The following is a 14,625-nucleotide window of genomic DNA, read 5'->3' as shown; positions in this document are numbered from 1 at the left end:
AGTCTGTATCTTCTCCATAAAATTCCTCTTAGAACTAACTTTTCTCTCCTTACCGTCTTCGAGTAAATGGCCACCCAGCCCGATCTGCAGGAAGATTGCCCGCTGAGGTCCCCTCTACCTGCATCTAACCAGCTGCCACCTACCAGTCCGGCCAGCGCTATACAAATTAATTTGACTTGACTTCCCCCTGCCCCCCTTTCTTGCCTAGGGAAATATGTGTTTCATATGTTCTCTAAACAACTGTCTCTGTCCTTCATCCAAGACTACATGCACTGCTGCAAACTGATCATCATAGTACACATAAGATACTGATATAGTTTCAGCTGGTATCTTTTGTACCACAAAATGCTCATGCATATTGTCAACACCATCTGGAGACAAATAAAACAATGTAAAAATGGAGGATTTTCCCCATTCAACCTTTGACAGAGCTCCATGTGACACATCAGATTCTCTGCTCTGGCAGATCCCAAGAAAATTCTACTGGGTCTATTTTAAGTGGAAATCGCCCTATACTAGGACTAGCAGCAGAAAAACCTGAATCTGTACATTGTAGGTTTAGACTGAAAGCCCCCAATAAGTCACGTCCTAGTAAATTCACGGGGCAATGTGTGGAGACTAGAAACCGGTGTTTTACTGTTCTATTACCCAATTTCACCTTCACAGGACTGCAGAAATGTTCTGTGAGCGGTAAGCCTGAAACAGACACTGTTAGAATTGTGTCTGTACTGACAGATATGGGTACTGAAGTGTTTCTTACTGCGAGACTCAAATGATCTTAAGGCAATGCTTTGGACATCTTCGTCCTTTGAGTCCGGATCGCTGCAAAACGTCAATGGTCTAAAACAAATATGAAAATTAAAATATCAAAGGGATCCGGGTTAAATTAACCTGAAGGTCAACGAATACGACGGTCCGTAATTCTTGAGGCAAACGTTCTAATTAATTTGCTTACAGTCACCTCGGGTACAGAGTCTCAGAGTCAGTAGAGCGCCTGAATTGACTCAGAATCACTCATTGGGATGACGGCGGCCGCCTCTGTCGGTTTCTGATCCTGTCTCTGAAAACTCTGGACCCACAGGAATATTGGGATCTCGGTGGAACCTCCAAAACTGTGTTAGTTGGATTTGCTTCTCCGCACTTAAAACTCTGACTCTACAATTACAGGTAATTTTTGAAAGTTGATTCTTTAAGTTAATCATAAATGTAAAAAGACTCTGCTTCCAGGGGGCCCTGTGCGAACCGATTTTATGACCCTGACCAATGTAATAAACAGACCTACACCCTTGATTTAGTTTCACAGAGATCTAGTGAACTAAGGTGGTTCACTTCAGACGGGTCTGGACATGTACTGGCTTAAGCAGGTTGGAGGTTTTGAGTCTGACAGTTTGAGGCTGTGAACAGGTGTCATATATATAACGAGGTCAAACAGGTGCCATTAATATAGAGGACCAGACACAGCCGAAAGCTCTCCCAGTTCTCTACATAGTCAGCACAGACGGACCCTTCCTGAAGACAGCAGTGGAGCGAGAGGAGCTGAGGAAACGGCTCCCTCACTCACTGTTAAGTTGGCAGGGGGTAGAAGATTTTGGTGTCTTTTTTCCAAACAGTGTCCAGAAGCGTACTGCAGTGCTTCTTCAGCCGGAGAATAGTGGGGAACGATGGTGCCAAAGCCACCTGGCGACATCCAGAACACAGGCACCTGGAAAACAGGAGACTGTGGCATTACTCTTTAGGGTCGATACTTTTCAGTGTTTTACAAAAGAGGAACTCAAACCAGTTAGCAGAGGTAAAAAAAAAAATGACTGTGGTGGTGGGAGTCCTCTGCTTTTCCCAGCCACACTGACACTTCCAGATCCTCTCAGGTGCAGGAGTGGAGACGACGACCTTTTGTGTCTGCCGCTCCGGTAGCGCTGGAATTAAGACGGCGTGTTGGAGGAGTCACAGGCAGACTCCAGCCTCGTCTTCCATCAGTGGAGTTTGGACTGTCTCTACAACAGCATCTGGATCTGCCGTAATAGCTTGGCGACCTCCAGGAGGGCTCGTTCCTCCGTGGTTGCCTCTGCGTAAAAACACAGACGATCACAACTGGCTCAGATAAAGCAGACAAAGTTCCCCATTAAAGAGTACAATAGGCTTTATTACCTGAATGTGGTCAATGATCACAGTGGTAATGGTTGCAGTGTGTTACAATATTCAAACAGTATGAAATCCTTGTTCACTGTAAATATGAGGTTTCACATTATGCAGTAGAGAGCATGAAGATCAAGGGTAAGATGGATAAACTGAACTGTGAAGTCTGCAGACAAGAGAAATCTGCTCAGAGTAGAAACAGAACCTGATGCACGAGCAAAAGCAGTACTTGAACTAGTACATACTGACCTAGCTGGTCGTATAGAGCCAGTGTCCAAAAGAGGGTTGTAGATCCACTCTGGTGTTTGCTGAGGATTACTCAGGTGCAGTCTGTGAACTAACTAAAAACTAAGGATGAAAGCATAAAAGCTACTGAGTGAAAGTACACGCTCTCCAAAGAGAGAGAGGAAAGCACCTCAGTACTTAGCTGACTGATTCAGATATTGGAGATCAGACACTGACCAACACTGACTACTGCTACAGGGTCTGTAATAAACCACAGAGCTTTAACTAAATCAACATTCTGGGTAGAAGCTATGAAAGAGGAGAGGACTTCCCTCATTGAAAATGACACATTTACTCTGACCCCTCTCCCAGAAGCTGAGCATGCAGTGAGGGGAAGGTGGGCCTAAGATTAAAAACTGTAGATGGAGCAGAAACGTTATCTAGATGAAAATGGCTTTACACTGAAATCAGGAGGATAACACTGATAATCTGGGTTGATGATCATTTACCAGTTTTCCTACACTTAGGATGGAGGCAGCAGCAACACAATCCCTGAATATCATTAAGAGTAGTAGTATTGAATGATGGTGTAGCAAAAGAATTTATATCAATTCTAATAAGATTTTTAAAGCAGATTTTCTGAAGCTCCAATTATAAACCATGGGGAGGACAGACAGTCTCCATACTGCAGGGTTTGTCTGAGATCCTATGAGGGACACTGATATTACTTTTTAAAACAAGCAGAGAAATGACAGAATAAATTATTATTAAATCCAGTAAATCATGTCAATCACTTACCTGCCCACTATCTGACGCATCTGTCCCGCAGTCAGCAGTGGAGGTCAAAGAGCTGGGTAAACGGCTCGCTCACTCATCGGTAGGTGGGATGGAGCAGAAGACTATGTCCAGAAGCGTGCAGCAGTGTTCCTTCAGGACCTTGCTGCTTCGGGGGACAATAGTAGAGAATGATGGTACTGAAGGAGTCACACTGCCAATTCAATTCAGACTTTATTTATATATGAAGTAGGAGTGTGAGTAGGTGCTGGACAGAGAAATAATGAAGAGCTATAGCTAATGTAGAAACAGGTAAGAGTAGGGGTGTGAATAGGTGCTGGACATATGCTATTTATACATTATATACAGTCATGCCCGAAAGTATTCATACCCCTGGCAAAGTTTGACTTAAATTTACTTTTATTTAACCAGAAGTTATATTTTTGCCTTGAAACGACACAGGCATCTCCCAGGAGATAACACGATGATGTACAAGAGGCATCATTGTGGGAAAAAGTATTTCTCAGCTTTTATACACATTTGAACAAAAAGTGGCATGTCCAAAATTATTCATACCCTTTGAAAACTGTCACAGTATATGGGCAAATCCAAAGTTCTATACCATTCCAAATAGTCCAAGCTGTTTTAAAGCATCCTAATTACCCTGATTCATTGGGAACAGCTGTTTTAATCAACTCAACAGGAGAAAAACAGCAGCTCTCTGCAGTTGGTTTGTGGACAGTCATGGCTAAGACAAAGGAGCTCACTAAGGACCTGCGGCTGTGCATTGTGGCCGCTCACAAGTCAGGAAAGGGCTATAAAGCCATATCAAAATGTTTTCAAGTTCCAGTGGCTATTATTAAAAAATACAAGAAGTTCCGCACTGTGGAAAATCTCAGAAGATGTGGTCGGAAGCCAAAAGTGACACCTGTGCTGGCCAGGAGAATAGTGAGAGAGGTGAAGAAAAATCCAAGGATCACCACCAAGGCCATCCTGGTGAATCTGGACTCTGCTGGTGGCGACATCTCAAGGCAGACAGTTCAACGGACACTGCACACTGCTGGGTTCCACGGACGCAGGCCAAGGAGGACACCACTTCTCCAGAAAAGGCACACAAAAGCCCGCTTGACCTTTGCAAATGCTCATCTGGACAAAGAAGACGACTTCTGGTGTTCTGTTTTATGGTCAGATGAAACAAAAATTGAATTGTTTGGCCACAATGATGTGTGCACCATTTGGCGTAAAAAAGGAGAAGCCTTCAACCCTAAGAACACCATCCCCACTGTCAAACATGGTGGTGGGAACCTAATGTTTTGGGGGTGTTTTTCAGCCAATGGACCAGGGAACTTGATCGCAGTAAATGGCACCATGAAAAAAGAGCAATACATCAAAATTCTCAACAACAACATCAGGCAGTCTGCAGAGAAACTTGGCCTTGGGAACCGGTGGACATTTCAGCACGACAACGACCCAAAACACACAGCCAAAGTGGTGAAGAAATGGTTAGCAGACAAAAACATTAATGTTTTGCAGTGGCCCAGCCAGAGTCCTGACTTGAATCCAATTGAGAATCTGTGGAGGGAGCTAAAGATCAGGGTGATGGCAAGGAGACCCTCGAACCTCAAAGAGTTGGAGCTCATCACTAAAGATGAATGGGCAAAAATACCAGTGGAGACATGCAAAAAGCTGGTCAGCAATTACAGGAAGCGTTTGATTGCTGTAATAGCCAATAAAAGCTTTTCTATTAATTATTGAGAAGGGTATGAATAATTTTGGACATGCCACTTTTTGTTCAAATGTGTATAAAAGCTGAGAAATATTTTTTCCCACAATGATGCCTCTTGTACATCGTGTTATCTCCTGGGAGATGCCTGTGTCATTTCCAGGCAAAAATATAACTTCTTGTTAAATAAAAGTAAATTTAAGTCAAACTTTGACAGGGGTATGAATACTTTCGGGCATGACTGTATATATATATATATATATATATATATATATATATATATATATATATATATATATATATATATATATATGTTATTTTGCTGAGACACAGGTCCTCGTTTGGTTTGGCTAATATGTAAATTTGGGCATCATCGGCATAACCGTGAAAGTTAATACAGTGTTTACGGATGACTTTACTATACTTCATATTACTGTACAATATAAAGAGTAATGGGCCCAGCATTGATCCTTTTGGAACAACATATTTTACTGTAGTGTGATTGGAGCATTTGTTATTTACATAAACATACTGATGGCGATCATTCAGATATGATCTGAACCAAGTGAGGGCAGATCCTTTGAGATTTTCCTATAAGATATTCTAACTTACGGTGTCTATGGTGTCAAATGTAGCACTAACATCTAGTAGCACATTAGGTTTCAGTGCTATGGTTTTGTTGAAATCCAGACTTTGCATTAACTATGTCAATTAATGGTTTACCAACCTTTGGCAGTGCCTGTTTAAACAGTGTTGGTACCGGATCTAATATACATAACGACGATTTAATGCACTAATGACGTTATGCAACTCAACGTAATTTCGTAATCTATTATGCCCATTAAGACGACGCATTGCCACAGCCCTACTCATAAGCATCAGCCAGTGAGGACGTCATAAAGGAGGAAGGGCTGTTCATGGGTGCTTTCTGAATCACCACATTAGGAGCTGTCAAAACTGTAAGCCAGTTGCCCCATCTGGAGGCGGTTACTGAGAACACATGGCCGTTGCTCAGCAGTGCCGACACAGAATGAGGACATTTGAGTAGGACTCTGTTCTAGCCTCTACGGCACAAATGCCAACAGTGCCAGATAAGTGGCCTGTACTGCTCTTAAATAGGGACCCATTTCACATGCTACAGAATCTAACTAAGCTGAATGATGAGCTACTTGACACTGCATACCACCATGTTCCTGATTCAGACAGGACGTCATAAACCAGCGTCTTCACGCCCAAAGACAGGCTTGCTCGGATCACAAAGACCAAGAGCTGGTGCAGATATTGAGGCTGAGTTCAAATTTGCAAAAGCAGTGGATGTGTCTGTGTGCATAAGAGGGGCATGTTGCCCAGGGATACCTTAAAGCAGATCGTATAGTGGTTGTGAAAGATGAGTTCTGCTCAGTTGGATCAGAGTTCCCGACACAATCTAGCCAACATTAGAGGATATTCATCCTCTGCGTGTTGCATGGCTGACCTAGAGAAGGGGCTACAGCTGGAGGTTGACGCTGGTGTTTAGGTTTACAATAAGCAAGCAACTGTTCAATCTTGGTCAGTGATTGTTGGAGCCTTTTACACATTTTGTGGGCATTCAGTGCTTTTTACATTCGCCGGTTAACTCCATGATCTTTCTCTCAGCCTCTCTAGCTCAAGTTTATACCCCTAGTATTGTTTTAGTACTAAAAGACATTCCTTTACTGAATTATGTTCAATACCAGAGCTCAGAGCTGTTCTGCATCCTGTAACAGACCACTTGCTTTCAGTAGGAAAACCTTAACATGGAAAGTACAAAAGACCTCTTTTGTTCATTAACATGTTTTTTGACCATGTTGTTAATTATCACCCAAACTACCAAAACTAACGTCTCAGAAACAGAGATGGTAACAGACACAAAACACTAGGTTTTACAAGTGACAAAACTTCTCTCTTTTCAGAGAGCCTAAAGGTTACAGCAGCAGAGACCGACATACTTCCCTTGTTTTAGAGAGGCTAAAGGTTACAGCAGCAGTAACCGATATTCTTCCCTTGTTTCAGAGAGGCTAAGAGTTACTGACTTCTCCGTCTTAGGAAACCAGAATTTCTCTCTGGATTGAAATGGTGTTTACTCACGCACCAAATAGTAAATTCGGCATACAGGAGGCAGATTCAGGAGTCAGGAGAATTGATCTTCAGTATAGACGAGTATATTGATGCACACAGACACGTAGAAGTAAGTCATTGACAATTAATGTTTTAGGGGCAAGAGATTGTATATTTAACAGCCCAAATTCAACACAAAACTGCTTTTTAAAATACTGCAAGGTTTGTCTGAGATACTTTGAGTGAAACTGATATTTGACTTTTTACAGGCAGAGAAACGACCAAATAAATGGTTATAAAATTAAGTAAATCACAACACCACTAACCTGACTGGGAAGGGCCAGTCAGTCCTGGCCTGGCCCCTTCTTGATGTTCCCAGAGAGAATGAAAGACTAAGATCCTGGTGACGAATGGGGTCCAGAAAGAATAGTTCATCTTCCGTCTGTGCAGTTTGGACTTCCTTTACAACAGCAGCTGGATCTGCCAGTTGGACAACCTCCCTGCAGAGCGTCTGGTGAGCTCGTCCCTCCGCAGTCACCATGTTCCTCCAGAAAAAAACGTAGAGAAAGAAACACAAACGACGGTCAGTGAGACAGAGTACTGTACAGTAACACAGGGAGCAGAGAGCACAAGGATCACAACACCGGTCAAAGCTAATATTAAAGACCATTCGATAAAATTCATTCATAATATTGATACCATTAGCGCTTCTATTCACGTTCACAGCTACGAGTAACCGCTTTCAGAGTTCAGGTATGGTCATTATTCCACAGTGCTAGCTTTTTCTAGCCAATTTGTCGGATTCTGATTAGAGCAACATTGTCAAGGCTATATTGCAGCACAATCTACAAATCATGTGTCACATGCTCTAGATCTTTAGGGTGAAATGGGAAGGAGATGGAAAAAAGGTTATTAATGAAAATACTAGTTAGCGAGCATTTAGCTTCAGAACCTGAGGTTTGGGTTGTGCATAGAACTGAACCATAAATTGTGGTGACTCTGCCACGACCACTTCCACATGAGTAACTGCAATAGAATAGAAATAGAATCTGATGCATGAGCAAAAACTAAAATACAAATATATTAGTATACACCTTTATACTTAATAAAGTGCTAATAATAATAATAATAATAAAACTAATAATAACTAAGCATCAATTTCACATGTATAGTCTCTCTTTGGGTATTATAACATCTGCTCCATTATCTTAGAACCTTTCTTTAAAATTTCTAAAATTAATTTGGATCCCTTTACAAAGTTCTCTAGGTTTAACAGTATTAAATTCAATATCCTAAAATCTTGTCTTAGAAACTTCAAATTTGAATAAATTTGGATCCCTGAAAGATTCTCTACTTTAAACAACCCTAAGAATCAAAATGTTCCAAGACAAAATTTTAATCTTCCAATTTAAAATAAATCTGGATCCCGAGATATTCCCAGTTCAGACAACTGTGAGACTCAAATGATCTTAAGGCAATGCTTTGGATATCTTCATCCTTTGAGCCTGTATCACTGCAACAAGTCAATGGTCTAAAACAAATGTGAAAATGAAAATAAAGGGATCCGGGTTAAAGTAACCTGAAGGTCTAAGAATACGGCGTCCCGTCTCCTCCTGTTTATTCTAAATTCGTAAGGCAAGCGGTCTAATTAATTTACTTACAGTCACCTCGGGTACAGAGTCTCAGAGTCAGTAGAGCGCCTGAATTGACTCAGAATCACTCATTGGGATGACGGCGGCCGCCTCTGTCGGTTTCTGATCCTGTCTCTGAAAACTCTGGACCCAGAAGAATATTGGTATTTTGGTGGAACCTCCAAAACTGTGGTAGTGGGATTTGCTTCTTCACGCTTAAAGAATCAACTCTATCAGTCAGTCTTAGGAATGTAGAGAGACACTTTAATCCTGCAGTAAACGTAACGCCGGTGGAAGACGTCAGAACTGCATCTGACAAAAAACCTTGCTGTACACTTAGCCAGCACCTTTTGATCAAGATTTCAGGGTAAAACTGATTAGATTACTTAAAGGGAAAGAGAAAAATCCTCCTACCTAAAATTAGGTGCAGTGGTAAATGTAATACTACTTGGCAACCTTTCTTGACTTAAATAGACAATATGGACTCTGAGGATTAATTGGTTGGTCAGCACCCAGTTTAAATTTCACTATTTAAAATTCTGCAGTCATTTACTCTCTTACCCTTTGAGTTTCTTTGGACACTTGTATGTGCTTTTATAACTTCATATTGAGAAATTGTTACAATTACAAACCATGACAGTCTCAATACTGCAGGATTTGTCTGAGAGACACTGATTTATTACTTTTTAATACAAGCAGAAAAGTGAACGCAAAAAAGGGGTGGAATCAAGTAAATCATGTAAATCACTTACCTGCCAACTATGCAGTTCACTAACCTGACAGTGTGACTGGGAGGGGCCAGTCCGTCCTGGCCTGGCACCTTCTTGATGTTCCCGGAGAGAACGATGGATCCCAGGCGGCTCAGGTGAAGCTCATCTCTGTGTTAGAGGACCGGACACAGCTGAAAGCTCTCCCAGTTGTTTATTAAGTCAGCACAGACAGACCTGTCCCACAGCCAGCAGTGGAGCGAGAAGAGCTGGGGAAACGGCTCTCTCACTCGTCTGTAAGTGGGCAGGGAGCCGAAGACGATGATCCTGGTGTCTGCCTTTTTTCTGAACAGTGTCCAGAAGAGTATGGCAGTGCTTCTTCAGGGACACAATGCATCAGGAGGAGAATAGTGGAGAACAATGGTGCCAAAGCCACCTGGTAATGTTCAGGACACGGGCACCTGGAAAACGGACACCGTGGCATTACTCTTTAGGGTCAATACTTCAGTGTTTTACAGAAGAATCTCCAATAGTGAGAACACCGCCCTGAGGAGCTGTCCTCGGTGACGGAGCAGGTGAACAGCTGAGGCTCTCGAACCAGTTAGCAGAGGCCAAAAATGGCTGTGGTGGTGGAAGAGTCCTCTGAGGAGACGACCTTCTGTGTCCGCCGCGCTGGTAGAGCTGGAATTAAGACAGTCACATTGGAGGAGACACAGGCAGCGTCCAGCCTCATCTTCCGTCAGTGGAATTTGGATTGCCTCTACAACATCAGCTGGAGCCGTACAAGCTTGACAACCTTCGTTTCACTGGGTACTCTGTATATAGTTGAAATGACAATAAAACCCACTTGACTTGACTAACACAGGGAGCAGAGAGCACAAGGTTTACAATGAGACAACAAAGCTAATAAAAATAAGACCAAGCCACAAAAATGGTACCCCATTAAAGAGTACAATAGGCTTTATTACCTGAATGTGTTACAATATTCAAACAGCATGAAATCCTTGTTTACTGTAATTATGATGTTTCACATTATGCATGAAGATCAAGGGTAAGATTGATAAACTGAACTGTGAAGTCTGCAGACAAGAGAAATCTGCTCAGAGTAGAAACAGAACCTGGTGCACGAGCAAAAGCAGTACTTGAACTAGTACATACTGACCTAGCTGGTCGTACAGATCCAGGTGTGTGTGTGTGTGTGTGTGTGGGGGTGGGGGGTGGGGGGGGGGGGGGGGTGCCTGCTGTGAATAAACTAGAAAAATCCTCTATGCCCCTTAATGTCCAATTACTAAGCCCAATGTTCCCAAGCTGAGGGGGTAGATCTGGATTCAATGTGAGTGGTGACCATAAAGAGATACAATTAGAGACTTCAATATATTTTCTAGCGTCTCTCCAAGAAAGCAACGTATTGTACACTACAAAGTTATCAGAGAGAGACAGTATTTTATCAACATTATAAATGGTAGGAAAGGTGGGGATCTAGGATGACGTGTGATGAAGTCAGTGGTAGCGGACTCCTCACCAGCCCATACACAGTAGAGACTTGTGACTGACATGTTACCTACCTGGTGACCCTGGGGGAATGAAGGCGCTGGTGTGTAAGTCTTCTAGGAGCCGGCAGGATCCACGGTTCACCTAGAAGGAGGAAAACACAGCCAATAACCCGAGGATATACATAATTCCAGTTAGCATTATTTACAGGTATACATCAATATGACCATAAACACAAGTAATAATCGTTTATAAGATGTGTAAATAATGTCCATGTTATCTGTTGTTTGGTGATGACCACCCCCTTAGTAGACACTTGGTCCACTCCAGGCTGAGGAGGGAGGAGCAGAATAGGCTGAAGCAGAAGTAGACGTCTGTGAGGCTTTGCAGTCCTGAGATGAAGCCTCTGAGGCCTTGTTGTACAAAGTGTGTGTAATCTAGCTCTTTTGTGTTGTGTTGTGTTTTTGTTGTGTGTACTTTCTTTTGATTTTTGCACAAATTCAACATTAAATATCACTGGAACTTACCTGGAAGTGTTTGGCTGTGTCCTTCTGGTGAACTGTCCTTCACATCCACTTCACGCCATCACCACCACAACATGAGCATTTCTATACTGACCCACAATCAGTCTAATCTATTTAAAACCAACTACACATCTGTTCTGTCTGTGTTCCCCAGAAATATAAACTCAGATTCAAATAGTAATCTCCCAATTCCTCTGTACCAAGATAAGAACTGCTTTATTTGTAGAATTTGCAGTTGTGTAAGAAGCAACTCTATAGAATTTATTGCATTTGGGAATATTAACATCTCTCAAACGGGATTCTTAATCAGACCAATTAAGTTAAACATAAAAAAAGGCTGATTTAGACGATTAAAATGTTCCAGCTGAAGATATTCAAAACTAAAGAAAATAAATTCAAGTATAACAAGACCCTTAATTTCCAGACTCCAAACAAGCCACACAGATTAAAAACATAATAAGTGAACTGCCTAAACACATACATGACAGAATAAAGGTAAAGGTAAGCGGTCTAATTAATTTGCTTAGTCACCTCGGGTACAGAGTCTCAGAGTCAGTAGAGCGCCTGAATTGACTCAATCACTCAATGGGATGACGGCGGCCGCCTCTGTTGGTTTCGGATCCTGTCTCTGAAAACTCTGGACCCAGAGGAATAGTTGGATCTCGGTGGAACCTCAAACTATGGTAGTGGGATTTGCTTCTCCACGCTTAAAGAATCAACTCGATCAGTCAGTCTTCGGAATGTAGAGAAACGTAACGCACTGGTTTTTATCACCTTTGATGTCCTATGCTGATCACGCTGATTTTAAGTCCCCTGATGAAGCTGGTGTAAAGTTGATAGACCCCCATTGTTTCAAAGTAATAAAAGCCACCATCTGTCTGTTCCTGAAAACAACGTATACATAGAATATTGAAACACCTGAAAAGATTCCCCATAATATTGCAGCGCCGACGTACAAGACAAGAAAACCAGATTCACCATTGGACATTTTTGTGACACAGATGGAGCTTGGCTTCCCCCCGTAACCCAGCTGTGCAGTGAACACACACAAACTCGACGGTGAGCAGTCTGCTGCGGTGCCAACAAAAGAAGGTGCAGGGTCTTGCTCAAGAGTGGCAGCTTGAAGATCCCAGGTATTGAACCCACAACACTGTCATCAATAGCCCAGAGCTTTAACCGCTGAGCCACCACTGGCCCCCGTTCCTGCACGTTACACGTATTGCTCTGTTCAAAACTACCCATACCAGAATCTTTGTCTAGCTGTTCACTAAACCAGACTGTGAAACAGTCTCTGAAAATCTGACTGCAGTTTGGAAGAGTCTTTTCACTAAATGAATGATCTATATACAGCCTGATGATGAACAACCTTCACTCCCTCTACCATTGATGAGGCCTTTTCATCTTGGAGAGAAAAAGGAGGAAACGTCTTAAAGGACCTGTTTATTGGTTTGAATAAGGTTTGAATCTTTTGAACTTAGAACTGAATTTAATCTTAAAGATCATTTTTTTTAGGTATTTGCAGCTACATAGTTGTGTCCACAAACTTCCTTGTCATAATTGGATATGGTTCTGAACGTCAACCCACAGATAAAAAATGTAACTGGCACCATATCTGTTACTGAACTCCTTTCATATGAAACCCTTACAAATATTAAAGCAGCAGTAGGTGCAGGATCCATCTGTCAATCAAAATTCAGACGGGTCTGGACATGTACTGGCTTAAGCAGGTTGGAGGTTTGGAGTCTCACTGTTTGAGGCTGTGGACAGGTGTCTTTTATACAGATAACGAGGTCAAACGGGTGCCAAATTACAGACCTCTCATCTTTCTAAATAGGAGAACTTGCACAATCAGTGGCTGACAATACTTTTTTTGCCCCACTGTATATTTTATGTAAATTTCCCCTGTTGTATACACACACACTGATAAATATATTTATCCATCAGCCCAAACTCAATGCAGAACTGCTTGCACTCTGAAAGATGGAAGAATTTATATAAATTCTAATAAGATTTCTAAAGCAGATTTTCCGACGTTACAATTACAAACCATGACAGTCTCAATACTGCAGGATTTGTCTGAGATACTATGAGTGACACTGATATATTACTTTTTAATACAAGCAGAAAAGTGACAGAATAAATGGGTGGAATCAAGTAAATCATGTAATCACTTAACTGCCAACTATGCAGTTCACTAACCTGACAGTGTGACTGGGAAGAGCCAGTCCGTCCTGGCCTGGCACCTTCTTGACGTTCCCGGAGAGAATGATGGACCCCAGACGGCTCAGGTGAAGCTCACCTCTGTGTTAGAGGACCGGACGCAGCCGAAAGCTCTCCCAGTTCCCTATATAGTCAGCACAGACGGACCTGTCCCGCAGCGGAGCGAGAAGAGCTGAGGAAACGGCTTGTTTACTCATCTGTAAGTGGTCTGGGGGTAGAAGACGATGATCCTGGTGACTGGCTTTTTCCAAACAGTGTCCAGAAGCGTAAGGCAGTGCTTCTTCAAAGCTACGCTGCATCAGGCGGAGAATAGTGGAGGCTGAAGCATGGAGCACTGGGCATTAGAAATATGACAGCATTATGGGTGAATGGTGAATAAGTGAGGAAGAATTGAGGACAGGCTGACGAATAAAGACTCTGAAATAAACAGAATACATGCACAATATTAAATAAAAGTTCAGAAAGGTTCCAGGTCTATATCCTAGTGCTACTAAATGACTTCATTCAAAGAGAGATGTGTATATGCTCAACAGGCAGAAGAAACAAAGCTAATAATTACCACTCAAAGCTTCTAGCAGGACACCAGCTTTAACCTGCCTCTGACCGTCTCCACAGGTTAAACTAGGGGATTTTAGCGCCCCCACAAGGACGAAAAAAGAAATAGCAACAGCCTCTGAGCAGTAGTTCAATAAACACCAGGACGTTGAGTAAGAACACAAATTTAGCACATATCCACAGAATTACACCATCCATACTAACCTAAAACAGCTCAGTAGCGTGAAGCGTGAACAAATAACAGGAACCATAAAGATTCAGTAATACATAGGTAAACACTGAAGCTACATTGCTAAGGAGAAAGCTAGCATGGCAACAGAACTAAGCCATTCCCAAACTAAATGAACAGTCTGTGAACTTCCTGAAAACTAAGGGTGAAACAGTTAAAGCTACTGAGTGATGTTTGGCCGATTCTTCTCCATATGGATCTGTATAATGTATTTGTTCACATAATGGTTCAGAGTTCACAGCAACAGATTTACAGTCATTGCTCTGTAAGCAGGGGATAAGGCGTGAGACCTCAGCAGCTATATATATGTATTCAATGACTCTACGTTGACAGAGAG

The sequence above is a fragment of the Salminus brasiliensis genome, chromosome 24 (genome assembly GCF_030463535.1).
Source record: "Salminus brasiliensis chromosome 24, fSalBra1.hap2, whole genome shotgun sequence".
Taxonomy (NCBI): Eukaryota; Metazoa; Chordata; class Actinopteri; order Characiformes; family Bryconidae; genus Salminus; species Salminus brasiliensis.
The sequence above is the reverse complement of the archived record's forward strand: the minus strand, read 5'-3'. Positions refer to the sequence as shown.